Below are 13,081 nucleotides of genomic sequence, written 5' to 3'. Positions count from 1 at the left end.
TGTTGTACATAGGGTCGCTATGAGTTGCAAGCGACTTGATGGCACATAACAACAGCAACAACATTCAGGGTACTGTACCCAATTGAAATTCAATTCACTTTCTTTTCAAGTGCACATTGCACATTCTCCAGAATCACTTACATATTAGGACACAAAGCAAGCCTCCACAAATTCAAAAACATTGAAATAACACAAATATTTTCTCAGACCACAATGCCATAAAACTAGAAGTTAAACACAGGAGGGTAAAGCTTACAAAACAACCCAGGTGGTAACTAAATAACTCTGCTAAAACACTGTTGGGTTATAAAAGAAATAAAGAATGAAATTTAAAAAGTTATTTGAAACAAATGAAAATGAAAATACAACATACCAAAACCTATGATGCAGCTGAGGCAGTCCAGGGGGAAATTCATAGCAATAGGCACAAATATAAAAAAGAAAGAAAGAAAGAAAGAAGAAAAAGGAATGGTCTAACTCAACAACTTCATAAAAAAAAAAAAAGAACAACAATCTAATCCTATACCCTCTAGAATAAAGGAAATTATATGGACAAGAGCTGAAATCAATGGACTAGAAAACAGAAAAACAGTTGAAACCATCAATAAGACCAGGAAGCAATAGTGGTGAAGGAGGAAGTACAAACTTCTCTGAAGGACTTAGCAAAAACAAGGCCCCAGGAACTGACGGCCTAACAAATGACGTATTTCAACAAACAGATGCTGCTCTGGACCTGCTCACCAGGTTGTGCTAAGAAATCTGGAGTACAACTACCTGGCCAACTGACTGGAAGATATTCAGATTTATTCCTATCTCAAAAAAAGGTGACCTGACAAAGTGTGGAAATTATCAAACAATAACACTAATATCACATGCAAGCAAAATCCTGCTGAAGTTTATTTTAAAAAATGACTGGAACAGTAAATTGGCAGAGAACTACCAGAAATACAGGTTTGGTTTAAAAGAAGCTCTGTCACTAGAAAAATTATTGCCAGTGTAAGATAGATCTTGCCAAAAGCAAAGAGTACCAGAGGAATGTCTATCTATGTTTCATTGACTATGCAAAGGCATTTCACTGTCTGGATCACAACAAATTGTGGCTAACCTTGAGTAGAACTGGAATACCAGAATACTTTATTACACTTATTTGAAACCTATATTGGATCAGAAAGCAGTAGTCAGAACAGAGCGAGGAAATACTGCATGGTTCAAAATCTGGAAATCAAGGATGTATCCTGTTTTCATACCTTTTTAATATATGTGTGAAATAGATAATTGAAGAGACAGGACTTTATGAAGAATGTGGCATTAAGATTGAAGAAAAAGTTATCAACAACCTACATTATGCAGATGACACAACGCGTTGCTTGTCAAAACTGAAGAGGACCTGAAGCATTTGCTGTAGAAGGACAAGAACCATGGTCTTCAATACATATTGAAGTTCAACATTAAGAAGACACAGACTTTTAAAAAATTATTAATTTTAATGAAAGTTTACAGACTTTGGATTTCCATCGTCGCTCACTTTCCTCCCTGCCCACCTGTCCCCAGCAGTTTGCCCTTATCTTTGAAAAGTAAAAAACAATTTCTTTCATTGTTATGTAATCCCTCCCCCCAAGTACACTTTACTGTGCAGCCTTCATTCTGGACTCCTGTCATGCAATAATATCTAACCATATATCCCTTTTAAAAAGTTCTCTCCCTCATCTGTGTCAATGCAGTATATGTTACTTATTTCTTCTTTTCTTAGTTTCCCCCCACCGCCCATGTCAGTCCCTTTTACAATAGTGGCAATATGCAGTATTTGTCCTTCCATGACTGAGATATTTCACTCAGCATAATGTCCTCCAGGGTCACCCATTTTGAATAATATTTCATGAGTTCCTTGTTTTTCAATGCAGCATAGTATTTTACTGTGTGAATATACCACAGCTTCTCTATCCATTCATTTATTGATGGGCACTTAGGTTGTTTCCTACTACTTGCTATTGTGAACAAAGCCACAATAAACAAGGGTGTACATATATCTGCTTGGGTGGCGGTTATGGTTTCTTTGGGGTATATTCCCATTAGCAGAATTGCTGGGTCAAATGGTATTTCCATTTGCAACTTTTTGAGAAAGCGTCATACTGCCTCCGATAGTGGTTGCACCATTCTATGCCCCCCACCAACAGTGAATAAGGGTTTCAGTTACTCCACAACCTCGCCAGCATTTGTTGTTTGCTGTTCTGTTAAATTTTGCTATTCTGACTGGGATGAGATGATATCTCATAATTGTTTTGATTTACATCTCTCTTAGAGCTAGGGATTTTGAACATTTTTTCTCGTGCTTGTTTGCCATCTGAATGTCTTCTTTGGTGAAGTGTCTGTTCATATCCTGTGCCCATTTTTCAGTTGGGTTGTTTACCTTTATCTTGTTATGGTGCAAGACAAAGATTTTTACCAATGTGCCAATTGGAAGAACGATGAAGGATGGAGAAGAGACTCAGGTTGTTAACAATTTCAACTTGCTTGGTGCCACAATCAACACTTTTGGCACCAGCAGTCAGGAAATCAAAGGATGAATTGCAGATGCTCTGGCAGGGAAGGAGGGACAATCTCCTCCTGTACCAGTCAGATCTGATTTGATGGTGCACTCACAAAAAAAAAAAAAGGATGAATTGCATAGGGTAAGTCTGCTGTCAGGGACCCCTCCAAAGTGCTAAAGAGTAATGATTTCAGTCTAGGGACTAAGGTGCACCTGATCCAGGCCATGGTCTCTTCCATCACTTGCTATGCATCTGAGAGCTGGACAATGAATAAGGATTACAGAACAATAATTGGTGATTTTTGGAGAATAGTACTGACTAGACCATGGACCTCCACCTCTTGGAAAAGGTGAATCCAGAGTGTGCTTGGAGGCAAAGATAATGAAGCTTCATCTTACAGACTTTGGCCATGTTGCTAGAAAACTTTATTTTTGGGGGAGGGACATATTGGTTAAAAAGGTGGAAGGACAGGGAAAAAGAAGAAGACCCTCAACTAGGTGGGTTGATACAGTGACTGCAGCAATGGACTCAAGTGTGTCAGATATGATGAGGATGTCACATGATAGGATAGAGTTCAGATTTGCTGTTTACTGGGTCATTATGAGTCCGACTCGATAGCACTTAACAACAAGGTCATTATATAGCTAGAATAGAAAGGGGAAAAATGGATGTCAGAAGAGACTTTTAAAATTGCACTAGTGTTGAGAAGCCAAAGCAAAGGGAAGATATGTATAAGTAAAAGAGATGAACAGTTGAATTTGAAGGACAAGTGAAGAATAAAAAGCAAAGTTTTATAAAAGAATATGCAAAAAGCTTGAGTTAGAAAATAAAAAGGGAAGAGCTCACTCAGTATATCTGAAGCTGAGAGAACTGAAAAATAAATTCAAGCCTTGAGTTGCAATACTTAGATGCTATGGGCAAAATTTTGAATGATCCAGGATGCATCAAAAGAAGATGGAAGAATACACAGAATCACTGTACCAAAAAAGTTGGTTGGCATTGAAATATTTCTGGAAGTACCAAATGATCAAGAGCTAATGGTCTTGAAGGAAAGAGATCAAGCTGCTCTGAAGACAGGATGGCAAAAAATAATGCTGCAGGAATCTATGAGATACCAATTGAAATGTTTCAACTAGCAGAGGTCACCATGGATAAATTTGCAAGTCTGTGTCAAGAAATTTGGAAGACAACTATATGGCCAGCTGACTGCAAGAAATCCATATTTGTTCCCATACTCAAGAAAGGTGCTCCAACAGAATATGAAAATTACAAAATAATATCAAATGCAAGAAAAATATTGCTGAAGATAATCCAAAAACTAGAACAGTACATTAACAGAAAACTGCCAGAAATTTAGGCCAGGTTTGGGAGAGGCCAGATAGCCCCATAGACATCCTTGATGCTATCAGATGGATCTTAACAGAAAGCAGAAAATATCAGATGAATGTGTATTTATGTTTTATTAACTACATAAAGGCATTTGACTGTGTGGAGCATAACATACTATAGTTAATACTGAAAAGAATGGGAATTCCAAAACATTTAATTCTGCTCATAAAAAATCTTTACCTAGACCAATAAGCTGTTGTCTGAACAAAACAACTGCATAGTTTAAAATTTTAAAAAGTGTGTGTCAGGGTTTTTTCCTTGTTCCTTATCTATCCAATCTGTATGCTGAACAAATCATTCAAGAAGCTAGACTCTTCGAAGAAGAGTGTGGCATCAAGATAATAGGAAGATTCATCAACAATCTGTGTTATACAGATGGCACAACCTTGCTCACTGAATCTTAGGACTTGAAGAACTTACTATAAAAAATCAAAGACTCCATACAGTCTTCATAGTCAGATGGATCTTGGCTGAAAGCAGAGAGTACCAGAGGAATGTCTGCGTTTCATTGACTATTTATTTGACGCTGAGAAGAATGGGAATCCCAGAACACTTGATTGTGCTTATGTGAAGCATATACTTGGACCAGGAGACAGTCATCAGAACAGAGCAAGGAAACATAGCATGGTTCAAAATCAGGAAGTGTGTACTCCAGGCATGTGTACTATCTCCATACCTTTTCAAACTATGTGTGGAACAGATTATCTGGGAGGCTGGGCTCTATGAGGAGGAATGTGGCATCAGGATTGACAGTAGACTCAACAACAATCTGCATTCTGCAGATGACACAAAGCTACTTGCTGAAACTGAGGAGGACCTGAAGTATTTGCTGCAGAAGGTCAAGGACTACAGCTTTCAATATGGATTGGAGCTCAACAACAAAAAAAACCCACAGATTCTCACCACTGGGCCAATTGGCAGCACCATGATAGGTGGTAAAGAGATTGAGATTGTTATTTAGTTTATTTGGCTCTACAGTCAACTCTCTCAGTACCAGAAGCCAGGAAATAAAAAGACGAATTGCTTTGAGAAAGTCTGATGTTAGGAACCTTTCCAGAGTACTGAAGAGCAATGATATCAGTCTGGAGACTAAGGTGTGCCTGATCCATACCATAGTCTTTGCAATTACTTGCTATGCTGGGCATATCAGAAAGCTGGGCAATTACTAGGGATGATAGAAGGAGAATTGATGTCTTTGGGTTGGTGTTGGAGAAGAATATTGAATATACTGTGGATTGCTAGGAGAACAAACAAGTTCATCCTAGAGAGGGTGAGACTAGGCTGCTCCTTGGAGGCAAGGATTCTGAAGCTTTGTCTGACATACTTTAAACATATTCCAAGATGAGACCAGTCCTTGGAGAGGGACATCATGCTTAAGAGTGTGGAGGGACAGCGCAAGAGAGGAAGACCCTCAATGAGGTGGATTGATTCAGTGACTGGGGTAATGGGAATAGGTGTCTCAATAAGATTGGCACAGCATAGAGCCTGGGTTAGGGCTGTTGTACATTGGGTTACTACGAAACACAATCAATTCAATGGCACATAACAACAACAACATACATCTTCAATATGAATTATATCTCAACATTACCACTGGGATGATAGGCAGCATCATGAAGGATGGAGAAAAAGATTGAAATTGTCAATGGCTTCATCTTATTTGGATCTGCAGCCAACACCCTTGGTATTAGTAGTCAGGGGTTCTGGAGACAAATAGCATTGGGGAAAGCCTTCTTTGAAGGATCTCTCCAAAGTCCTGAAAAGAAATTATGTCAGTTTAAAAACTAAGGTACACCTGATTCAGTCACCTGCTATGTGTCTGAGAGCTAGACAGTGAATAATGATGACAGGAGAAGAATTGAGTCTTTTGATCTGTGATATTGGAGAAAAGCGCTGAATATCCTATAAACTGTCAAAAGAACAAACAGATATGTCTTGGAGAAAGTGTAACTATAGTACTCCATGAAGGCAAAAATGGTGAAACTTCGTTTCATACTTTGGGCATGTTGTTAGGAAAGGATATTCCGTGGAAAGGGGCATCGTACTTGGTGGAGGGTCAGCAAAGGAAAGAAAGGCCCTCAATGAGATGTATTGATGCAATGTCTGCAGCAATGGACTTAATGTGTTGAGGATGATAAGGATGGTACATGATAGGTCAGAGTTCAGATCTATGGTTCATAGAGTCGCTATGAGTCATACTAGACTCAGTTACACTTAACAACCACACCATCATCATTAAGAAGGAAGGAAAAGAAATTTTCCAAATATATTTTTAAACACACATCGCAAAACTTGTATGTCCTTTATTAGTTAGATTCTTTAGTGTTGCATGCAACTTTTTCTCACTCCATTATTGTCACCCTAGTTCAGTCTACCAGCATCTCTCAGATTACAGAAAGCTTTATCCAACTGGTCATCTGTCTCCACTTTTGCCACCTATATACTTATCAGACTTCTTCATTTAAATGCTAATAAATTCAATATGCTAATACAAGTCAATTGCTAATAAAATGCTTAACAGCTTCTCAAAATACTAGAGAACCCTGAAGACTCTTAACATTGCTATATATTGCATTTGAATTATTCTATTTCAAAAGGTTATTGTTGAAACAAATTCATGTTTTTATTTCTCTGTTCTTATTAAGAAAAATATAATCATACTTTGCTCTTTTCTAACTTCAGAGTTGCAATATAACCACGGAATGGCAGCTAGGTCTCAAGAAAAAAAAACACACAGGAGGTACCATTGACCCAGTTTGTGACAGATGATGGCACAGGACCAGACAATATTTTATTCCGTTGTTCATGGGATTGCTTTGAGTAGGGTGTCAAGTCAATGTCAACTAACCACAATAACAAAAAGCAAGAAGTACATGCCAAGACTCCCCTTTCTAATAAGGAATTTCCCTGTAAGTTCATCTTCCACCACCAATTTACATTTCACAGGCCATCACTTTATCACTTAACTGGCTTTATTTACAAGAGAGGTTAAGAAAAGTAGTTTTTGTTTGTTTGTTAAACTTGGCACATTGCAGTTCCTACAAAAATCAAGATTCAGCCTATAACCATTGGCCAGTCATTCAATATGATCCACCACATAAATAAAACGAAGGAAAAGAACCATGTGATGATACATAGATCAGGGCAGGAAAAGCATTGAATAAAATTAATCACCCTTTCCCAATAAAACTCTTAACACAATAGGAATAGAAGGAAAATTTGCCAACATAATGAAAGGCATTATCCACCAGGCAAAGTACAACATTATTATGCTCAGTAGGGAAAAACTGAGAGCCTTCCCTTTGAGAATGGGTGCAAGGCACATGAGAATGCCCATTATCATCACTCTTACTCAACATTTCACCAAAAATTCTAGTCAGAGCACAAGAAAAACAAATGAAGGGTATTCAAACCAGAAAGGAAGAAGCATTGGGCTGTTTGTAGATGATAGGATCCTATACAAAGAAGATCCTAAAGATTCTACAAGAAAACTTCTGGAACTAATAGAAGAATATAGTGCCATCACAGAATATAAGATCAACAAACAAAATCAGTTGGTATTGATTCAAGGATAGACACATAGACAAGTGGAACAGAGCAGAAAATTCAGAATTAAACCCAGACGTCTCTGGAAAATGGATTTTTTACAAGGAGTTGAAGTCCATTCACTAAGGAACAGTCTCTTTAATAAATGATGCTGGAAAAACTATATATTCACCTGAACAAAAGCAGACAGAACCCATACCTCTCCTCAAACACAAAATTTAAGGCAAAATGGATTGAAGACCTGAATGCTAAACCTAAAACCATAAAATTCCTGGAGGAAAACATAAGGAAAAAGTATGGTACCCAGACTTTGTGTAAATAAGATAACAAATCTTACAAATGCACAAATAGGAGAACATAAAAAAAGAGAACTAGAACTTCATAAATATTTAAAGCTTATGTTTACACAAAAGAGCAAATAGACAATCTAATTAAAGATTGGGGGAAATCTTTAGAAACACTCAATTATATGTCTAATCTCTAAAAATCTACAGAAAATGGCAATGACTCAAAATTAGAAGATAACTCAAGTACATAATGGGAAAGGATCATGAACTGAGTATTTACCAGGAGAACATCCAAGTAGCAACAAATACATGAAAATATATTAATGACTATCAAGTATTCAACACCCAACATTACCATCCAATTGGAATTGATTCATGGCTGAGCATTCAGTGGCTTTTCAGAAGTTAGAAATCCAATGGGAAGAGATACTCCTTAACCATTACCATCAAGTTGAGAAAAACTCATAGTGACCCTATGAACAACAGATCTGAATCTGTCGTATCCTGTGCCAACCTCATCATCTCTGACACACTTGATCTCATTACTGCAGTCACTGTGTCAATCCATCTCATTGAGGGGCTTCCTTTCATTGACCTTCCACCTTTCCTAGCATGACGTCCCTTTCCAAGGAATAGCCTCTTCTAGCAATGCTCCCAAAGCATAGGAGATGAAGCTTCACTATCCTTGCACTAAGGATTACTCTGGCTGCACCTTCTCCAAGACATATTTGAATATCCATGGGATCTTCAGTGCTCTTTTCCAACAACACAACTGAAAGGCAACTATTTCCCTTCTGTCCTCCTTGTTCTGTCATCCTTATTGTCCAGCTCTCAGCCACAGAGCAAGTAATTAAGAGGATTCTATATGTCTTCCTACCTCCTGACTGCTTGTACCATGGATATTGACTGTGGAATCCGAACAAGATTAAATCATTGACAATTTCAGTGTTTTTCCATCTTGATGCTGAGATGTAATCCGTATTGAAGGCTGCAGTCTTTGATCTTCTCCAGAAAATGCATCATATCCTCTTCACTTTCAGTGAAGCAAGGTTGTATCATCTGTGTAATGCAGGCTGTTGATGACCCTTCCTCCAGTCCTGATGTCACACTCTACTTGTGTTTATTTATGTGTTGTTTTTGGTAGAAGGGGAAGTCCAGGAGGTTACATTTGAACAGAGATTTCAATGAAGAAAGAACAAATGACAGAGGAAGAAAGAGTAGAGCGAGCAATTGCAAGGGAAAGGGATGCCTGCTTGATGTATTATTTGTGTATGTTTTCTTCTTTTAAAAGGTACTATTTTCCTATATCTATTTTTCACATTTCACATTGCTTGCTTGTATAGATAATTTATTAGAGGGTAAGCTAAATTTCTGGAACCAAGAAACTACAAAATACAGTTACTTAAGTATTCCATTTATTTCTCCCTCATGTTCCAAACAGGGATGTCTGGTGGTGTAGACTATAGACAGTTGTCCTGTGTCCAAAGGCCATGCCTCTATGGTGGATCAAATCCACCAGTTGCTTCTCAGGAGGAGGGGAGTGTACAGAGTAGATTCAGTGGGGAGGTGGGTCAGTTTGAATCAGTTACAACTCATTGACAGTGAGTGTTTAGTGAGCTTTGATAAATGTTGATAGTTTCAGAAAGGCTTTTTTGTTCACAGAGTCACAATGAGTCGTGTTTAACTCAACAGCAATCAACAACAACAACAATAAATCAGCTAGTGTATACTCTTTATCACATGTCTTTTAGAGACCTGGATCCTTTTGTATTATTATCTACCCTCCTTAATGAGCACATAAATGATCAGTGATGGGTCTTGGATATATCTGTCTTCTATCCCTATATGAAGTAGGAAATAAAGTCTAGCAGAGCAAGTATGAACAGTGTTCCCCCTTTGTCACTTAGCCACACATTTCTATAAAAGAGTCTGGGAAATACAGTTTTCAGATAGATAGCCTTTTCCCAAGAAAGACTCAACAGTTGTTTTCCCTTGCACTCATAGACTATTCACAAAAACTGATTATGCATCAAAATGTGCCTCACACAAGTCTGGAGCATGCCACAGGCAGGAGGCACACACTTTCTTCCTAGTCTTCTTTCACGACAGCTGGCTTTTCTTTTCTTTCCTTTACATAAAAGAGTGAAGACCACTCCAACATACACACATTTACTCAAAATCCTTTTTAAAAATCTATGATTTTAAGATGTGCAGCTTCTGTTGGTATGGAAAGTGTCTGGGTCCTTCCTATTGGGCTGGCTGGATACCTATTGCTGGGAGCCAATGAGAACCTGAAGCATGGGTGGACCTGTAGTCCTTTGAAAACTCATTTGGGCCATAGCCCTCGGGCCTGGTTTTAATTGGTTTTTGTCAAACATTCTTCTAAGTGGCATAGCATTGGTCTGTCCATTTGCTGTACAGAAAAGTAACTCCTGGTTGCTGTGATGCTGAACACTGTGACACTGATGTGTCAAATGTGATAATGGTTACCCATGGTGGACAGTGTTTGGTGGAGCTCCTCGATTAAACAAGCTTGGAAGCAGGAGTGGCATCCACTTCTAAAATAGCTGGCCTCCAGAAACTCTATGGACTTGGAGAAACAATGAAAGTTATACAAATGTTCAGGTCTTTCATTCATAGTGTCGCTATGAGTCATCTATGACTTGATGGCACTTAACAACAACAACAGCCCCTGTGCCAAAAGTATGGAATGGAAGCACAGCTATAAATAGCAGGGTCCAGCATGTGATCTATTGAGCCCCAAACACTGGTATGGATTGGATCTTGTGCCCCCAGAATATGTTGTAAATCCTAATCTCAACATCTGTGGTTAAGGATCCCTGGTGAAAATGTCATATCATGAAGGCTGCTAACTGAAAGGTCAGAGTTTTAATCTGCCAGTTACTCCATGAGAGGAAGAGGGCCCGTCTCTCCTCCCATAAAGACTTACAGCCTCAGAAACCAGATGGAAGGTTGCTATGAGTCACAATCAACAGCAGTGGAATTTGGGTTCTATCCGTTGTAATCTGTGCTTATGATCTCTATTTCTGTGGTTCTACTCTGTGAATATATTTTTGTTATTTTAATGAGACAAGATGAATACAGGATATGTCTTAAATAGAACTCTTTAGAGATATAAAAGATTAAAGCAAGCAAGAGAAGCAGAGATAGGCAAAAAAAATGCCAAGCTTCATAGAATGGAAGTGATGTTATAAGTGGAAGTGTCTGATAAGTGATAACTCTAATTAGCCTCTGCCCAGGAGCAGAAGCTCAAGCTGACAAAGACCTTCCTCCAGAGCTGACAAATTGAAACTTCTAGAAATTTAGGCAAAGAATTCAGACTTCTAATGCTAATAAACTATGAGGAAATATTCTGTTAGTTAAAGCCACCCATTTGTATATTTCTGTTATAGCAGCACTAGACAGAGTTTGGTAAAAAGAGAATAGTGCTACTCTATTAGATGCCTGAACTCTGAAAGCATTATTAGAATGAGGTAGAGACTGGAAGAGTTTTAAATTGCCAATTCGAAAGGTATGTGGTTCGAATTCATCAGCTGCTCTGTGGGAGAAGGATGGGCAGTCTCCTCCCATGCAATTAACTGCCTCTGAAAACCCGCTGGGGAGTCAGCTATGGGTACATTACACAACAGCACACAACAGCAATAGTAACCACTCCACAAGAGAAAGATGTGGCAATTTGCTTTTTTAGAAATTTAGGACTTGGAAACTCTAAGAAGCTAGTCTACTTGTTCTTTCTCTATAGGTCACTATGAGTTGGAAAAGATTCAGTTGGTTTTGTTTGATAATAGTAAAGGTGTGTAGTGCCTTAAAGATAGTGCAGAATTATGAACATCAAAGGCAATTCTAGTGAAGGCTCAGGAAAAAGCAAGAGCAACTATAGGAAAATCTCTATCATCTTGGAGGTCATGTGACACCAGCAATAGAATGTTGCTGGAAATGTGGACTTCAAATGGGCTTCTGGAGAGGTTTTAAAAGGAAATGATGAACATGAGCTTGAGCAGTAAAGAAAGAGTAGTTCTTTTTATGCAGTGGCAAAAAATTTGTCTGAATTATGTTCAAATGTTTGGTGGAAGATAGAATTTAGAAGTATAAAGTTAGATAACTAATTGAGGCTGTTTCTAAGTAAAATCTCAAAGAGGCCTGCTGATAGCTCCTTGCTTCTCATAGTAAAATGCAAAAGGAATGAGATGGACTAAAAAAATCAACTATGCAAAATAAAAATAAAACAAAGACTTCGCAAATTCTAATGTACAAACTCAGAACACATATCCTAGCATTTTCAACAACACTGTAGCTACACAATCATTGTTGAAGAGATTAATCCTTTAATGATGTTTCTAATCAGCTATCACTGGGAGTTTTGCTGGTCCTCTGGGCCCTACCACTAATACTAGAATTATCCTCATTCCTCTACTGTTCATAGGGTTTTCAGGGGCTTGTTTTTAAGAAGTGGATGGCTAACCCTGATTCCTAGTCTGTCTTAATCTGGGAGCTCTACTAAAATCTGCTTGGTTCCAGCAGTCAGGAAATTAGGAGACCTATTGCACTAGGGTATGGTTTGGTTTTGGTTTTTTGTTGGTTTTTTTTTTTTTAAGTGTAATTTCCATTTTATTTTCAGACGAGTTTTTTCTTCAGCCTTTTAAGGAATCAAATCCTTACATAGGCTTTGGTGGTGGTCGTGGGGCAGCACCTGCAGGTCTAAATCTAGGTGGAGGTGTCTGGTCCTTTCGGGCTTCACGAGAACGGTTCCTCACGACCTTGCTGTGAATGGCACAACTCACACGGTAGTGCAATTTCACATAGAGCTTTGGAAGCACATAGGCGTCGAAAACACTCGCTTCGGAAATATCCCTGACAGCAGCTGCCTCTACTATATTTCGGATTACGAACTTCTTAATTGCCTTGTCTTTGGGCACGCACCGGGCGCAGTTCGTGCAGCAAATAGGCTGCACGTGGCCGCGGCCCTTTTTGGCACGACCGTTGTTTCTCCTTTTCTTCGTCATGTTGGAAGCGAGGATCCGAGAGAGGGTATGGTTTTTAAAGGCTTGTTATTTAAGAAGTGGATATCAATCCTGCTTCTTAATCTGTCTTAATCTGGGAGGTCTACCAAAGCCTGTCCACCATGGATAACCCTTATGGCGTTTGACACATCACTGGCTCTACTTTCCTAAACATCCCATGGATGACCAAAAAACAAACAAATATGTCTGGAAGAGGGTGCAGCTAGAGTGCTCTTTGGAGGCAAGAAAGATGAGGCTTTGCTTCACATACTTTGAGCATGTTGCTAGGAGGGGCTATTCCTCGGAGAAG

General features: G+C 38.7%; 1 pseudogene; it reads right to left on the bottom strand.

The window, feature by feature from the left end:
• Positions 1-12,426: 12,426 nt before the first annotated feature.
• On the bottom strand, positions 12,427-12,774 carry LOC102844180 (annotated as a pseudogene).
• Between the last annotated feature and the right edge of the window lie 307 nt (positions 12,775-13,081).

The sequence above is a fragment of the Elephantulus edwardii genome, unplaced genomic scaffold (genome assembly GCF_000299155.1).
Source record: "Elephantulus edwardii isolate Elephantulus edwardi_28Jun2011 unplaced genomic scaffold, EleEdw1.0 scaffold00047, whole genome shotgun sequence".
NCBI classification, from domain to species: domain Eukaryota; kingdom Metazoa; phylum Chordata; class Mammalia; order Macroscelidea; family Macroscelididae; genus Elephantulus; species Elephantulus edwardii.
This window is presented reverse-complemented; position numbering and strand designations above follow the sequence as displayed.